The following is a 17,835-nucleotide window of genomic DNA, read 5'->3' as shown; positions in this document are numbered from 1 at the left end:
TCTGGGAACATTTGCCGTGCAATATCACAGGTTCCAATGCAGGGCCATTCAGAAGATGACCACTACAACAACTGTGCCATTTTAACGAAGATTGCAACCGGTTGCAAAATGGGTGAATACTAGAATGAAGATTCCAGACACTAAGCTGGTGGGCCGTGTCCCCAGTGTCAACTTAAATGCAAAATTTTCACATTTGCAAGAAAAGTACCTTAAAACTCCCTTGGATAGCGGTAATCTAAGGCACAAGAATTTGAGCTTTCATGAAGGGTCTTTGAAGATGGATTCAATTTATGTCACTTCAGTGCATAGGGAAACAGCCCACAACAACGAAGTCATCATTGTCATCATACTATGCGCAGGTAGTGTAAAGTATAATTTCCCTTGTGACGTTCTTGCCTCCTCACCCTCCGATTCCTCTCCTGCGTTAACACTGCTTCATTTGTAGTGACATTCTCAAGGTCATACTGTACTAGTCCATTAAGCAACATTTATATTTTTGCACTTGACATCCGTCGTCAGCCTGGCAGTGGTTCCCGTACATGTCTATATATAATGAATGTGTTTTTCTGATTTTATTGAATCTGGTGGTGCAGAAAGTAGATTACCTGAATTCATATGCACGGATTGTTGTTTTCTTTAGTGGTCTGGAACTGGACAAGTTCTTGATGTTCTTGGCGAAAGTGTTTTTAATTTCTAAAACTTATTTCCGGTGGGAAAAAAATGAGCCAAGGGCAATGGAGCGCAACAAATGGTGGGGGCCAAAGCATTTCCCATAATGTTAAATGGAGGTTATAGCAGAACATCATTTAGTTTTTTTAAGTGCTCAAATAACCTGTAACCATGCAGAAGGGAGCTTCTGTATTTAATCTTTGCAGGACAAGCCTACAACTTTTCAAGAAATCGAATACTTTGCCCGTTTCGGACAAAGTGACCGGTTCTCTTGTAGGAAGAACCTTCAAATCATCTGCTGATACTAACCCTTGTCACCCTTCTCAGCAAGTCCATAAGATACCTGGATACCTGGAGGGAGCCTGTGACCTCCTCCCTGGAAGCAGTGCTCAGGCCTGAGCTGTCAATCACTAGACATGAACATTCTCACTTGATGAGCAAGAGGAGAAATAAGCTGTGCAAGCTCCTCTCGACCAGCTCAGGGACCCTATAGCCTCGTACACACGATCAGATTGTTGGCCAGCAAAGCATCAGACTTTTGTCCGAAGCGCGTGTGCCTGGATTTTGTCTTGTATACCAACGGTCACAGAATTGTCGGCCAACAAACAGCCGTCCTTTGGGCACCTTCTGCTAATGTCGTGTTTGGTGAGCATTTATTCAGAGCATGCGTGTTTGTACTTTGGACTTTTGTGTAATGGACTTGTGTACACACGATACGAAAATCTGACAACAGACCGTTGTCCACTGAAAATTTACTAGCCTGCCATCCAACATTTGTTGGCCGAAAGTTGGACAACAATTGTCTGATGGAGCATACTGACGGTCGGATTTTGGGCATACAATCTGTCATCACACAATTCCCTGCTGAAAATCTAATCGTGTGTAAGAGGCTTTAGACTAAGCCCCGGTGGGGTGGGTGAAATGCATCAGGGTGTTTTGTTTGGTGGAGACCTGTAGGCTGAGGCCTCTCCTTATCGTTTATTAACCTGGGCTGGTCAGGAGTAGCAGCGATTCTTTCCTTTTTACATTTATTAGACCTCTGGATTGGTATCAGGACAAGCCTGCACCCGATGCTCTGGAACCAGGAATATCCTTCTACCTCTACTTTTGAGCAGCGCCAAAAGCAATATAACAGGTCATGTAAGCTCCGACACCGAATTTACATAGGAATCTTGGATCCAATGAAGGAAAGGAATGGTGGGGGATGGAATAAGCATTTATTAAACTTGGCATCACAGGTAGCTATCGATAAGACATTGGTGATGGTAAGTTGGAGGCAGCTCACTGGTGGTGCAAGAACTGCTGTTGGTGTGCAGAGAAGAGAGGCCATTTTATCTGCACACCACAAAGAAAGTTAAAAGATGGACAAGCAGCAGATTCCCCAAGTCATGCATATCTGAAAGACTGTCTTTGCGATAGCGGTAACAAAGGCAAGCTGGGAATTCAACAAAGAACATCACATCTCTGGAATCTTCGATAGAAGCCAGTTTGTGATTCACCCTGCCATTGTCCACCTGTATCTTAAATACAGTTAAACGTTTTGGACATTGACTTAGTCTTACAAAAAAGTAATAATAGTGGTTTTTTTTAACTCTCCGGTGTCCTTTGTCCCCTGGTGAAACGAATGCTTTTATTTTCTTTGTGTATTTGTGTAGCGCTACCCCTTATCATTGTGTGGACTGATATAAAGCATTCTCTAAATCTGACCTTTAGAATGTGAAGAGTCAATAGCAATTCACAGGGTGTCAAACTCAATTTAAGGGTCAGTTTCAGGACTGAATGATGGCACAGCCAGGGACTGCAATTACCCATGTGGTTTTCTCTGGGGAAAAGTAGGCAATAGTATAAAGAAATATGACAAAATAAAAGCCATGGAAATCAATTTATGAGAAGAATAACAAATACCAGATTTTTTTTTTTTTTGAGAACTAAGTCAAATAACTAGACAAGTCTTTCATCCATATTTAGCATGCAATGCATGGTTGCTAGAAGATCCTCTACAGCCTGATAGACTGAAGAAACAAAGGGCATATAATTATTCCACCCATGTAATAAGGTCAGATGTTTGGTAGGACACTGAGGCACTGGAGATGGTTCAAAAGTGAATACATTTTACTCAGGATAGGTTCACAGCCAGGCCCGGACTGGGACAAAAAATAGGCCCGGGCATTTTATATTGAACAGCCAACCTTTCCAGGGACCGGGGGGGGGATTCGGTAGACATTAGCGGGGGTTGCTGGTGTTGGTCCTCCACACTGTAATGTGCAGGGACACTGTGATATAAAGGGAACTGCACTAAAAAAGGGCACTGCAATGATTACAGTGCCCTTTTATGGGGCAGTCCCCTTTATATTATAGTGTCCCAGTCCTATTGTGGCCATGCCAGTACTGTCTGTCTCCTATTGTGTCCATGGCCAAGTGACACTGACCTGCTCTCTGGCGGTGCGGTAGAGCGTGTCTCTCTCTCTGGTTGTGCAGGTACAGCGTGGCTCTTTCTCTGGTGTTGTGGTACAGCATGGCTCCCTCTGGTGGCGCGGGTACAGGGTGGCGCGGGTACAGGGTGGCTCCCTCTGGTGCTGCGGGTACAGGGTGGCTCCCTCTGGTGCTGTGGGTACAGGGTGGCTCCCTCTGGTGCTGCGGGTACAGGGTGGCTCCCTCTGTTGCTGCGGGTACAGGGTGGCTCCCTCTGGGGGTGCTGTGCAGAGTCACTCTCTCTGGTGGTGCGGTGCAGCGTCGCTCTCTCTGGTGGTGCGGTGCAGCGTCGCTCTCTCTGGGGGTGCGGTGCAGCGTCGCTCTCTCTGGGGGTGCGGTGCAGCGTCGCTCTCTCTGGGGGTGCGGTGCAGCGTCGCTCTCTCTGGGGGTGCGGTGCAGCGTCGCTCTCTCTGGGGGTGCGGTGCAGCGTCGCTCTCTCTGGGGGTGCGGTGCAGCGTCGCTCTCTCTGTGGGTGCGGTGCAGCGTTGCTCTCTCTGGTGGTGCGGTGCAGCGTCGTTCTCTCTGGTGGTGCGGTGCAGCCTCGCTCTCTCTGGTGGTGCGGTGCAGCCTCGCTCTCTCTGGTGGTGCGGTGCAGCGTCGCTCTCTCTGGTGGTGCGGTGCAGCGTCGCTCTCTCTGGTGGTGCGGTGCAGCGTCGCTCTCTCTGGTGGTGCGGTGCAGCGTCGCTCTCTCTGGTGGTGCGTGCAGCGTCACTCTCTCTCTCTCTGGTTGTGCTGGGGCTATTAGTTCCCCCAGCACAGTCCTCTGTTTCATTTGCCATGTCTCCTGTAGTAGCTGTAACAAGCACTCCTCAGCTTGTTTCTGGGTTTTCTCTTTCACCCCAGCAGAGTGCATGCTGGGGACTGTAGTCTGCTCCCTGCTGAGACCAATGGTGCCATGTATCTCTGGGACTACATTTCCCATGATGCCCCTCTAGTTTCTTCTGATTGGCCCTCTGTTTTGGCCAATGGGGAGGGAAAACGACCATACAGGAATGCCTTCTCTTCCCCTGCTGCCGACGTGAGAAGGGGAGGGGGAGCGAAGGGGGGAATAGTGACAGCATCAGCTTTCCCCACCGTGTGGACACCCATGGCTGGAGGAGGAGAGCGGAACTGTCAGCGCGGCGCAGAGACTGAGCTTTGTGTGAGAGAGACACACAGCTCAGCCCATGCAGCCGCCAGTTCCGCATGACACAGGCACGGCCGTATGGCGGTAGGCGAGCGGCGGCCATGGCCTGTGTTACCCACGATCAGGCCGCGGCCGCCGCTTACCTCCCGCTGTGCGGCCTGATCATCAACAGGCCCGGTCTGCCCTATGGCCAGTCCGGGCCTGTTCACAGCAGAGGTTCGGTGTGTCCCCGTTCAATATTTCAGGTCTGATTTCAGCCCTAATTTTTGGCTGAATTCAGACCTGAAACGGACCAAAAGATGCACAGGGCTCCTGTGCAAATTCCCACTGGAGCCGCAGCGGAGATATGTGAACTGGCTCCATAGAGAGTCGGTCAAAATCTCCTGCTATAATGTGAACCCAGCCTCAAGCTTGCCGTTCAGTATAAAATCCAGGTTTAAAAACAGTTTGCGAATAGTTCCCAACAAGTAACACAACATTTTTAGTTTTCAATTTCAAGTTTGTTTCTAGTGTGTCCAAAGAGTCCCAAAACCAGTGACTTGCCTGCGTTTCTACCGGCCACCTTTCTATTATTCATTGAGACATCATTCTCAGCACATTTAATGGCCAATATGTACAAAGAGAGGGAGACATTTATATATAATAGAGCACATTCTATTGTAAACTCAGTTTAATAGCTATTAAAGGACGTGTGTCAAGTACCACCTGGTAGGAGATTGAGAAGACTGGGTTGGCCTCTCTTGTATCTCCAGCCCAGGCCCCACTAAGCCCTTGTACACACGGTCGGAGAATCCGTCAGAATGTGTCCTATAGGACCGTGTTGTCGGATAATCCGACTGTGTGTGGTATGCATCGGACTGATTCTGTCAGAATATCCATCGGACCCAATTTTCCAACTTGTTGGAAATATTTCCCGACCAACTGATTCGATCGGACATACTCTGATCATGTGTTGAGAATTTTTATCGGACCAAGTGCCATGCATGCTCAGATCAAATTCCTACATCAAAGCTATTGGCTACTAGCCTGAATGTAGTCCCATCGTAACAAAATTACGTCATCACGTTCTGAATGATCAGATTTTTCGACAACTTAGTCCGACCGTGTGTATGCAACAGTTTCGGACAAGATCCGATGGACTAAATCCGACGGACAAAATCCGACGGATTTGGTTGTCGAAATCTCCGACCGTGTGTATAGGGGCTAAGAGTGGAACAGATGGTGCTGAGCAACCAGAGGAACACGAGTGCCAGCAGGTGTTGATGGAAGAATTTGCAGCTGTAGAGACAGGCTCAGGAGGTATGGAAGGACGTCACATCAGGAACTGAAATTAAGCAGGGTGGGCCACCCAAGATTAAAGGGCACTCCGCCTGTGCTGCAGGTTCAGGGGAAGAGGCTTGTCGAAGCTCCCAGAAAATTTGAGACTGGAGCTAGCAAGAATGACAGCCAGAGTGGGCTCTCAGAAGTAATACGTCGGCAAATAAGAGGCAGGAGTATGGTCACAAAGGCAGCCAAGGTCAGTCGTGGGTGGGCAATAAGGTACAGAAGCTTAGGCAGATGCATGGTCAGCAGCAGAGCCAAAGTCAGGAACAAGCAGGCAAAAGTACAAGCAGAATCCAGGATCAGGTCAGTAACAAGTCATCAAGATATATCAATTACAGGATACATGCATGACACATAAATGAGCTGAAGACCAGTCAGCACTGATGGTCGGTCAGAGCATCCTTTAAATAGGCCATCTGGAGCTAACAGGGATTACAAATGGGCTCACATGCACACATTGTGTACGTGCGCACCTGGTCACAATTCTGTGGGTGATTTCAAGATGCGCATGCGCTCGCCTGTGCGCCAGACGTCTTACTAGAATTCCCTGGCATTGTGTGTGTTTTACACAAAAAGTTTATTTACCTTGCCTAGCTCTCCTGATCTATAGTCCTTATCCCACCCACAGCTGCTTACTTACCTAAATCAGACAACCCACAGACACTGAAGACACTTGGAAGACAGTTGCTTAGAAGACTATGAGGCATCACTCCCCAGAGCTCGCAGTGAGAGAGTTGAGCTGAGGAGGTAAACATCACAGCAGGCCATGACCTTCGAGTAGGTGAGTACCTGAGGAAGGTTGGGTAGTTTAAATTAGGAGGGCTAAGTAGAATGTGTAAGTATACTATTTCTGAAAGTACACTTATCACTTAAAGTGTTACAAGTGTAATGTTAAGACCTTAGTCCCGTCCTGTAGGAAATTAGCTGAAATCTCTCCAAAGGGGTCAAAGCAGTGTTTCTCAACTCCAGTCCTCAAGGCGCCCCAACAGGTCATGTTTTCAGGATTTCCCTGAGATGAAACGGCTGTGGTAATTACTAAGGCAGTAATACTGATCAAATCACCTGTGCAAAATAATGGAAGGCCTGAAAACATGACCTGTTGGGTCGCCTGGAGAACTGGAGCTGAGAAACTCTGGGTCAGACAGCAATATAAACACAATAGAGATTTTACAGGTGTCCATTTTTCCCTTCTTGTTCAAATGTAAAAAAAAGTTGGGCTTTATATCACCATTGGTAGACCTTTGGGCAAATTAGCGCAGCATAAAAAATTCCTGGCACGCTGGTCCAGCCCCCCAAATGACAGCAACGTTGGCAGTCCAGCTGTTGTGGAACTTAAAGTACCGTAAGGCATTGCAGGACTTTGTCAGCCATAGGCATGACTCAATGCAGTTTGTGGAAAGTCTAACTACTGGTTAATATTTTTTTACTGAATCTGGTGCTCCAAGCTTGCACCATGCTAACATGTCAACTCAATGGGGTTGATTTACTAAAGGCAAATAGACTGCACCTTTGCAAGTGCAGTTGCTCCAGAGCGTAGTAAATGAGGGAGAGCTCTCCTGAGTTCTATCATCCAATCATGTGCAAGGAAAAATGCTGTTTTTCTTTTTTTCCTTGCATGTGATTGGGTATTCTTTGCAAAGTGAAGCTTTACTTCATTTAATAAGCTCTGGAGAAATTGCACTTGCAGACTGCAACTGTAATTTGCAAAGTGCACAGTCTATTTGCCTTTAGTAAATCAACCCCCATGCGTGCTGTAAAAAGTTTAGAAAGGAGACTTACCGTATGTTAAACCTTTAAAGACTGGACAATGCCAAACTTCTCGCCATCACACAGAAGCCCTGGGCCTTTTCCCAGCAACCAAGACCATCATCTGCACTAAGAAGATAAATAAAGCAGAGCTTCTCTGTAGGACCAAGGAGGAGTAAGTATTCTCACATTGTACAGCCGCAGCAATGTACAAGATGACAGAAATAGCATTAAATGGGTAAGTGGTTAGAAAAGAAAAATGCCACCCTTGTAGGGGCAGGTAAATTGTACACGATCGCCTCCTCCCATTTCAAAAGTACCTCCTGGGGCATCAGTCATGTAGAAGAGTCTGCTGCATGCCAGTGCTGGGCCTGAGTTTTAAAATCAAAGCTCCCTTGTTGTTTGTTTATGTGTACGGCCAGTCCTTTCCTGTATATCCACTTGCTTACTGGTCACTTAAACCCCCCTCCTGTCCAGACCAATTTTCAGCTTTCAGCGCTGATGCACTTTGAATGACAATTGCGCGGTCATATTACACTGTACCCAAATGAAATTTTTATAATTTTTCCCCACAAATAGAGCTTTCTATAGGTGGTATTTGATCACCTCTACGGTTTTTATTTTTTGTTAAAAAATTTTTTTTTTTTATGTTTTGTTATAAAATTTTGCAAACAGGTAATTTTTCTCCTTCATTGATGTACGCTGATGAGGCTGCACTGATGGGCACAGATAGGTGGCAGTGATGGACACGGGAAAGACGCTCAGCATTGACATACACAGATACGAGCTCGCTGCTCGTTAGGAGAAAGGCTGGTTTTTAACTGATATCTATGTGAGTACCCTGTGCAATACTTAATAAAGCACTTTATCTGTTATAAAAATACTACACTATGGTACTCCCTTCTTGTTGATTTATTGGGGTTTCCATAGAGGGATAATAAATTAAAGGAGAAGCCATTCTGTGGATCTGGGGAGAAGAGTTACAAGGAGATCCAGGGATAGATGCTTACATATGATTTTCTCCTTACCGTAAGGTAAGGGGCCATTGCACTTTTCATTTTAATCACAATATTCTGGTACCTCTGTAGTGCGTTTACTACTTGCACGAATTGGACACTTTATTTGAGGGATTGAGCACCCAGCACTTTATGGATATCTGTTACTATTTATTTATGATCAATTTGGAATAATCGTGCATGAATTTATATTGCGTTTAACCACTTGCTTACTGGGCACTTAAACACCCTTCCTGACCAGACCAATTTTCAGCTTTTGGTGCTCTCACACTTTGAATGACAATTACTCAGTCATGCAACACTGTACTCAAATGAATTTTGTGTCCTTTTTTTCCCACAAATAGAGCTTTCTTTTGGTGGTATTTGATCACCTCTGGGGTTTTTATTTTTTGCGCTATAAATGAAAAAAGACCGAAAATTTTGAAAAAAAACGCATATTTCTTTGTTTCTGTGATAAAATTTTGCAAATTATAATTTTTTTTTCATAAATTTTGGCCACAATTTATACTGCTACATATCTTTGGTAAAAATAACACAAATTAGTGGATATTATTTGGTCTTTGTGAAAGTTAGAGAGTCTACAAACTGTGGTGCGAATCGCACAAAATTGATCACACCTGATGTACTGGTGGCCTATCTCATTTCTTGCGACCCGAACAAGTCAGGAAAGTACAAATACCCCCCAAATGACCCCTTTTTTTGAAAGTAGACATTCCAAGGTATTTACTAAGATGCATGGTGAGGTTTTTGATGTTGTCATCTTTTTCCCACAATTCTTTGCAAAATGAAGATTTTTTATTTTTTTTTCTCACAAAATTTTCAATGTAATAGGTTATTTCTCTCACATGGCATGTGTATACCACAAATGACACCCCAAAATACGTTCTGCTACTCCTTCTGAGTATTACAATACCAAATGTGTGAGACTTTTACACAGCCTGACCACATACAGAGGCCCAATATTGAAATAGCACCATCAGGCGTTCTAGGAGCATAAATTACACATCTTATTTCTCAACCACCTATTACAGTTTTGAAGGCCCTGGAGCACCAGGACAATGGAAATGCCCACAAAGTGACCCCACATGGCACTGATGACACGTGGCACTGACAGATGGCACTGGAGGCAGATGGCACTGGAGGCAGATGGGGCTGACAGATGGGGATGACAGATGGGGCTGACAGATGGGGCTGACAGATGGGGCTGGCAGATGGGGCTGGCAGATGGGGCTGGCAGATGTCGCTGGCAGATGGGGCTGGGGCTGGCACTGGGGCTAGCACTGGCAGATGGCACTGGCAGATGGTGCTGGCTATTTGCTCTGGCTAATTGCTCTGGCAAATGGGGCTGGCAGATGGCACTGCGGCTGGCAGATGGCACTGGCGCTGGCAGGTGGCGCTGGCAGGTGGCACTGGCAGGTGGCACTGGCAGGTGGCACTGGCGGCACTGGGGCTGACGGCACTGGGGCTGACGGATGGCACTGGGGCTGACGGATGGCACTGGCGCTGGCAGGTGGCACTGGCACTGGCAGGTGGCACTGGCATGTGGCACTGGCACGTGGCACTGGCGGCACTATAGTAGGCCAAAGCCAGAGAAAATTCAGCTACCATTATGCAGTGTGAAGTGTGAACTATATCTGCTCTAATCCTGCATGAGCTGAAGCTCGGAGCAGCATTTACTGGTTGGATTGTTGTGGACAGAGATCTATATCTATTACAGCTCTTTTTTCTGCTTCTAAATATGATGCTAGAATGTCAAAATGCAATAACATGACAATGCCCTTAAACTCCCTTGAATCAAACATTTTTAGGTGATAACACTGCAGTGTCCTGGTATTGGCTGTTAATCACACAACAGGCCTGCTGGCCAACATATTAAATATCCTACGCAAGGAAAACATTAAGGTCAAATTATAGCAATAACATTTCCCTGACAACGGGTAAAAATCTTACTAGTGAGAGTGGAAAAAAAAATCTAGTAACCAATATATGTGAAAGACAATCTTACTTTACTCTGTAGGTGGGTTTTAATTTCAGGACAATCAGAAGCAGCTCTGAAAAGAGAAAATGAAAGATGATGCAGGACAATGAAGGTAGAGATTATAAAATAAATACTCTGGATGAGAAAGATAAAACAAGAACAATGATACACATAAGCCCTGTTAGATAATACTCTCATGAGAAAATCTCAGTCATTTCTTTGCTGTTATTATTCGTCATTTTACACACGGCTCTACAATGTGAGAATCTTATGATTTATAATTAGTAATATTACCATTATAAGTCTGTTTTTACAATATAATAATGAGAGTCAAAAACGTACTCACAAGGACCCCCCATGCTCCAATATCATAATGAATGCCATGTCATATATACAGTTTAGTGGACTGTGAGATTTGATACGCTGTGCTGTTTATTGCTGAACTGGACCTACGCTGCAACTTTGGATGATATACCAGCTTTTACCATCTTTACCAGCTTTTATTTGCATATAAGACAAATGCTTTTGAAGCCCAATAAAGAAATAGTTCATGCACCGACATGGCACAACTGTATTACTGTAATGGGCACAATTGTATAATGTGTATTTACTGCAGTGATTTGTACTTTTATATCAATGCAGGACTGAAGCAAAGCAGTCTCTCGATACTAACCAGCCAACAGATCTTGTATATATATGAGGCCTTCTGGCAAATAATAGGACTGTGAGATAGTCTGTCCAGGCCTGGTGCTGTTAATCAAAATAGTGTTCCTTTGGAACTTTTTTTTACAAGAAAGAAAAGGTTTACTCAAATCATTACATTACAAGCGATGAACAGGCACATTGGGTAACATTTACATTACAGTAGGGATTACCACATAGAGCGATTTGCTGATATCCAGAGGAGAGAGGGGTGCGAAACCCCTAATATACAGTAGGATGGTCCTCTGATAGGTATATTGTACTATATGCCTGCAGGAAGAAACCATAGGGGGGTGGGTTTTGGAGGGACCCTAAGTGATAAAATTTGTTACAAAATTCACATAGGTATTAAAAGGCAAGAGAACATATAAGTAAGCAGTTATCAAGGTACAGCTTCATGACCTAGATCATCGTCTGTAATCTCCGAGCCCCAAGCGTCTATCCATCCCGACCAGATTTTATTGAATTTGCTAGGGCAATTCCGGTTAAGTTAAGTGATTTTATATAGTGACAAAACAGAATTTAAAACAGAGCACCAAGTAGATACCGTGGGCGGTGCAGCATCCTTCTGATGAAGAAATATCTCCCTACGTGTATAAAAGGTGGCATAACTTAAGAACAACTTAGTATATTGGCCCTTAACGTTAGTGCCAAAAACGTTGAGCAACATAAACCTGGGATCCAACTCGAGGGCTAAATTGAGATCAGTGAGAATCTCTGACCAAAAGGCAGTAAGGCGTTGACAGGACCAGACCATATGGAGAAAGGAAGCAGCCTGTATACCACATCTGGGACAGGGCACGGGGGGCTCCCGGATTCATAATTGACAATCTTTTTGTGGTGAAGTAGGCCCTTTGCAAGAACTTAACTTGTAGGAAACAGTCTCTGGTTGAGATCATATTAGTCCCAAAAGAGGACAAACAACCTTCCCAATCCTCAATCAAGCCAGGGATGTCTACTCTCCACTTGTCCAAGGTCTTTTCTAATTTATTAGTAGGGGTTAGGGATAGGCGGAAGTACAGGGAAGATAAAGGTTTGTCCATTAACTTGGCAATAAACAATACTTCAACAGGGTCCGATTCTAGGGCGAGAGAGGGTGGGAACTGCTTCTGAAATGCGTGGCAAAGTTGGTAGTAGCGTAACAACATCCACCTCAGTAATGTATTCGCATCTTAAAGGTTGGGGAAGATTCACTATCTCTCTTGTTGCTCAAACCTGCAGGTCAGGAACTTTATTAAGATGTGGGAGATTTGGATTACCCCAAAGGGGGGGTATGTGGGGAGAATATCTTCAGAGAGCTATAATGGGCACTCGTCCTGTGCTATACCAAAATAGTGGTACGCATTAAATCTGTAATTCCGGGGTGGGATTTTGGTCCCTTGAACACCAAGTTGCTAAGGGTGGAGTACAACCCCATGATGGCCGCCTCCAGAGTAACTGCTGGGTTATCTTTAGGTTGGGAGAACCACCATCTCACCATTACCAGGACTGCTGCCTAGAAGTAAGCCTGAAAGTTAGGTAGGGACAGGCCCCCCTGAGTGAGAGGGAGCTGTAAAGTAGAAGATGATATAATTCCCTGTATTTTGTTAAAGAAGGAGGCTGGAGGCACCAGAGGGGAATTACAGAAGAGATAAAGGAACGTAGGTAAATATACCATCTTAACAAGGTTCACTCTACCCACTGGAGTAAGAGGGAGAGACCTCAAGACCATACAGTTCTGAGAGAAGGTCCTAAGCAACAGTAAGAGGTTCAGCTATAAATTTGAGGACAAAGGCGCCCTTATCACTACGCCTAATTATTTAAATTCAGTAGTCCAGGTCAACAGAGTACTAGGAGGAGATGTTTAAAGGTGAAATATCTGCGCTACCCTACAAAGTGGTGTGCATATACCCATTAATATATAATAAAAAGTAACATCTACAAACTAGTTAATGACTTAAATGGGTGATATGATGGTTCTTAAAAAAAAACAAAAAAGGAAAAAAGTTATAGAGGTACAGCAATAAAAAAACTGAATATTCAGCTTGTGTATACATGTAAAGAAACTTCAATGCGCAACCAACATGTGTTGAATAATTAAGTGCAAAAACACACACTACCCTGAGGAAATTAATCAATATGCCAACAATGAATTAAATCAATACCCAATGTGTCATATTATCTACTCAGCCTGCTGGATAAAAATGAATAACAATAAAGATACAAAAACTGGTGAAATCTATTTAGAAAACAATTATATTGTTTCAGTAACTAAACTCAAAACAAATGCCTGTAAAAAATGCCAATGTCCATAGGTCTAAAGTAGCATGTAAAGTAGCAATGTCCATAGGTATCAAGCAAAGTAATTAATAAATGTAGCAAAGAGGTCACAAAATCCTTGTCAATATACACAGGTGGCCCAGTGATAGAAACTATGGTAAAGGTTCCTTTTTCTTCCTTCACTCATAAGCACCATTCATTAGATCAATCCAGCAGAATGTCAGCCAAAAAGAGTAAAATCTGACCAGGTGCCCTCTTACCAGATCTGTAGGATCTCAAATGATAGAGATCATATGAGCATGTATGAGAAATAGATCCTCAGCGCTGGACGGTGTGCTCATCCAATCCCTGGGTATGGGTCGTCCACTTCCCTGGTAACAGCAAGCGGGAGGTCTCCTCCACACAACACTCGTCTGGTTAATGCTCTGGTAGCGTCCAGCGCTGAGTATCTATTTCTCATACATGCTCATATGATCTCTATCATTTGATATCCTACAGATCTGGTAAGTGGCCACCTGGTCAGATTTTACTCTTTTTGGCTGACATTCTGCTGGATTGATCTAATGAATGGTGCTTGCGTGTGAAGGAAGAAAAAGGAATCTTAACCATAGTTTCTATCACTGGGCCACCTGTGTATATTGACAAGGATTTTGTGACCTCTTTGCTACATTTATTAATTACTTTGCTTGATACCTATGGACATTGGCATTTATTACGGACATTTGTTTTGAGTTTAGTTACTGAAACAATATAATTGTTTTCTAAATTGATTTCACTCATTTTTGTATCTTTATTGTTATTCATTTTTATCCAGCAGGCTGAGTAGTTAATATGACACATTGGGTATTGATTTAATTCATTGTTGGCATATTGATTAATTTCCTCAGGGTAGTGTGTGTTTTTGCACTTAATTATTCAACACATGTAGGTCGCGCATTGAAGTTTCTTTACATATATACTAGGAGATGTCTTTCAGGAACAGAAGAGTGTTGTCTGCATAAAGGGATATTTTGTCTACAATCACCCCCACCTGTATGCCTTCAACTGAGGGAGCAGATCTTATGCGCACTGCCAGGGGTTCCATTGCATAGTGCAAACAGGCCCGAGGAGTGTGGGCAGCCTTGTCTAGTGCCCTAAGTTAGGGGAAAAGGAGAGGACAATGAGTTATTAGTGCGTATTCAGGCCGTAGGGTTGTGGTAAAGCAATTGGATTCACTTAATAAACCGAGGGCCAAAACCAAATTTACATAGGACGGCCCAGAGGTAGCGATACTCCACTGAATCAAAAGCCTTTTCGACATCTAAGGAGGCCACCACCCCTGAACCGTCCCCATCCGCCCTAGAGAGATGTGTAAGGAGGCGTCGGATATTAATATTGGTTCCCCTACCCGGCATAAATCCAGATTGATCCGCATGTACCAAAGCAGTGATCACAGTGTTCAATCGAGCGGCCAGGACCTTAGCCCAAATTTTTGCATCCACATCAAGGAGGGATATTGGCTGGTACGAGGAACACTGCTCCGGAGCTCTACCAGGTTTGAGAAGGACCACAACAACCAGTTTAGCAATGGAAAGGGGAACAGCCTTAAAGCGGTTTTGTACCTAAAAATTCAACTTCATATTATTAAAATCACAAGATAGCATACTTACCTAAATGAACCCTGAAAAAAAAAATATTCATTACTTACCTTATATTTCAGATGTTTCTGCTGACTTCCGGGTTGTCCTCCCATGGGAGTAGGCGTGATTATCCTCCTCGTTATCCTCCTCCTGGTCCCTGGGAAACTTGCTTGTGAGCGTCCGTCTTCATTGCTTCTTTGTTCTCTCTCCTGTGTTATTTTCGTTGCCTTGACAACAGGGCGGGAACTTCCGGGACGAGCATCATCAATATAGAGGAAGTAAATGCCTGTGGGCTTCAGACCCCCACACTTAAAATGGAAAACGCCTGAGCACTTTTTTAAAAGTTATCCCGAGCAAAAGAATCGTCGCGCCGGGGGTCAAAAAAACTACGAACGTGGATGCTAACCGACGGTAGCAGTCGCCCACCTGTGACACAGGTAAGAAAAAAAAAAACGGCGGAATCCCGCTTTAATGTAGGGAGCAGCTCCTCCGCATATGTCTTAAATAATTCAGCAGGGAGGCCATCAGGGCCCGGTGTTTTACCATTTTGCAAAGAAGCTACCACCCGCAGGAGCTCTTCCAGTGTAATGGGGCCATCCAATGCATCTCTAAACGTAGATATCAAGCAAGGCAGCTCAATTTCCTACAGATATTCATATAGTCCCTCATCCGTGCCCAGCATCCGGGGCTTTACAGCTCTTGATAAAAGTATGTGAAACATGCATTAATAGAGGCAGGATCAGTCAGCAGCGACCTGTCACAGTCACAAATGCCGGAGATAGACACATGTGAGGAACTCTCCCTAGCCAACCAAGTCAGCATACTCCCAGTGTTTTCCCCATGTGTGAATATGCATTGGGATTGATGTACAAACTGGGTTTTAGTAGCAGGTGTTCGGAGCAGAAGAGCTCTCAGTGCTGCCTGAAAATCAGAGTACAGTCGGGGGGCCCTTGACAGGGAGTATTCCACCTCAAGGGCAGCCACCCTCTCTTCAGCCCTCAGCAAATCCTCCCTCAAGCCCCTGCGAACCCGACGGATGTGTGACTACAGGCTGCCTCTGGCGAACGCTTTAAAAGCATCCCAAGAGGTGGACAGAGATATAGAATGGTCTTGATCCTTCCAGTAGTGTATCATGTCAGATCTATACAGCTCAGAAACCCTTCGAATCAGACAACCAGAACATGGATAAAGGCCACAGACTATCCCATGGGGCAGTAGACACATTCAGATTCAAGTCAAGAGGAACATGGTCTGAAATGCCACGAGGTAGGATGGAGATGTCCCGAATTCTAGAAAAGACAGACCACCCCGCATAGACTAGGTCTATACGAGAAAAGGTTTTATGCGAGGCGGAATGACAGGTGTAGGCGTGTTGATGAGGATGATGCCATCTACACACATCTGTCAGATTGGAGGCTTCCGCCCAAGCGGACAGCTCCAAGGGAGTGCATGCCCCAGTGGAAAGTCTGTCCATCCCAGGATCTGGGACCATATTGAAATCTCCAAGAAATACCACATTATCTGTAGAGTAGGCAACAATTTTGGTAATCAATTGGTTAAGCCGTCGCATGGAGGCAGTGGGGTAAGTACAGCCCCACCACCACCAGCAGTTCCAATCTATCCACCATGGCATGTAATATGACATATCGGCCGTCCGTGTCCAGCTCCAGTGCCAGTAGCCTAAATGTAAGAGACTTGTGAATTATAATGCTGACTCCCCTGGGAATAATTGGTATATGAGGAATGGTAATGGTGTCTTACCCAGGGTCTCTTAAGACTCAAGAGTCTACTGCCCACCAAATGGGTCTCTTGTAAAATACAAATCTGGGGGTGGTAGGAATTCAAAAATTGAAAAACCAGGGACCTTTTCACGGAGGAGTTCAGACCGCCAGCGTTCCAAGACACTATATTACAGTCAGCCATAGACACTAAGCATTACAGAATTAGGAAAGGATATCCAAAAAGGGCCTAGGAGCAGAACCCAGACCACTGCATAAAACAATGCATGCAAAACATGGCACCCTGAGATATGAAGGGCTCACATTGCTTGCATTGCATAAAAAATTGCATAAAATAAAAAGTACAACAAAACAGTTCCAACCAACCCCCCCACCCTGCCAACCTGAACCCCAACCCTGGGGAGGCTTAATGACCCAACCCAAAACAGAGGCAAAAATGCCTTCAAGGGGGGAATGCGTGCAGAACGGCATTCACAGTCCGGCAATCAATTAGCACACATTTAGCACACAGTTTGGGACCGGATCAGAAATGTGGGTGCAGTTTCCCAGCAGCCACAAGGAGTACAAATTTGAGCAGCATAGCTGCATAGGGCAGTAGGTGTACTAACACAGGCCATAGGAAAAGGGAAGGAGAGGGGATTTGTCCGATATCCAGGCAGGAGTAACAAAGGGTGTGTCAAGGGGTGACAAAACAACATCTCCCTCCCCATGGAGAACCATATGTGTGGTCTGGGCTCAGCTCTTCCTTCTCTGAGCTGACCGCTCAGCTGTCGGCTAATTGTCAGCTCCTATCTCTCCACAATGATTCACCTGTTGATGATATCCTGCTCGTCAGTCCTGCCTACTTAAGCCGTCCAGTCCAGATGATCTCTGCCTTCGCCTTGGTCACATCCCTAGAGACGCTCTCCTGTGTTCCTGTTAAAGACTTGCTTGGCTGACATTCCTTCAGCTTCCGGCTTCAGATCCTGCTTGTTGTTCTACTATGCTCATCTCTGGCTCCCTGGTGTTTTGGCTTGTCTGACTATCTGTTCAGGTTCCTGAAGGCTATCGTTTTGACTATGTTTACACTGTTTACCTTTTTTTATCATTATTAAACAAGTGAGATTTAACTGTACTTCTGTCTCAGTCTGATTCATGGTTTCTGACACCATAGGACCTGTCGTGGACTGGTGACGGGAAGTATAGT

At 44.9% G+C, this 17,835-nt stretch overlaps 1 protein-coding gene across 1 annotated transcript in view; it reads right to left on the bottom strand.

Annotated features, from left to right (window-relative positions):
- Nucleotides 1-10,376, bottom strand: part of MRGBP (MRG domain binding protein) — a 93,117-nt gene extending 82,741 nt beyond the window's left edge. The window contains exon 1 of the mRNA XM_077460315.1: nt 10,358-10,376. The gene's annotated coding sequence lies outside the window, so the exon portion shown is untranslated. The remainder of the gene's footprint in view (nt 1-10,357) is intronic.
- Nucleotides 10,377-17,835: the final 7,459 nt, after the last annotated feature.

Source organism: Lithobates pipiens, unplaced genomic scaffold, assembly GCF_037356315.1.
Source record: "Lithobates pipiens isolate NorthernLeopardFrog02 unplaced genomic scaffold, aLitPip1_a1.2 Scaffold_28, whole genome shotgun sequence".
Lineage (NCBI taxonomy): Eukaryota > Metazoa > Chordata > Amphibia > Anura > Ranidae > Lithobates > Lithobates pipiens.
The sequence above is the reverse complement of the archived record's forward strand: the minus strand, read 5'-3'. Positions and strand labels throughout refer to the sequence as shown.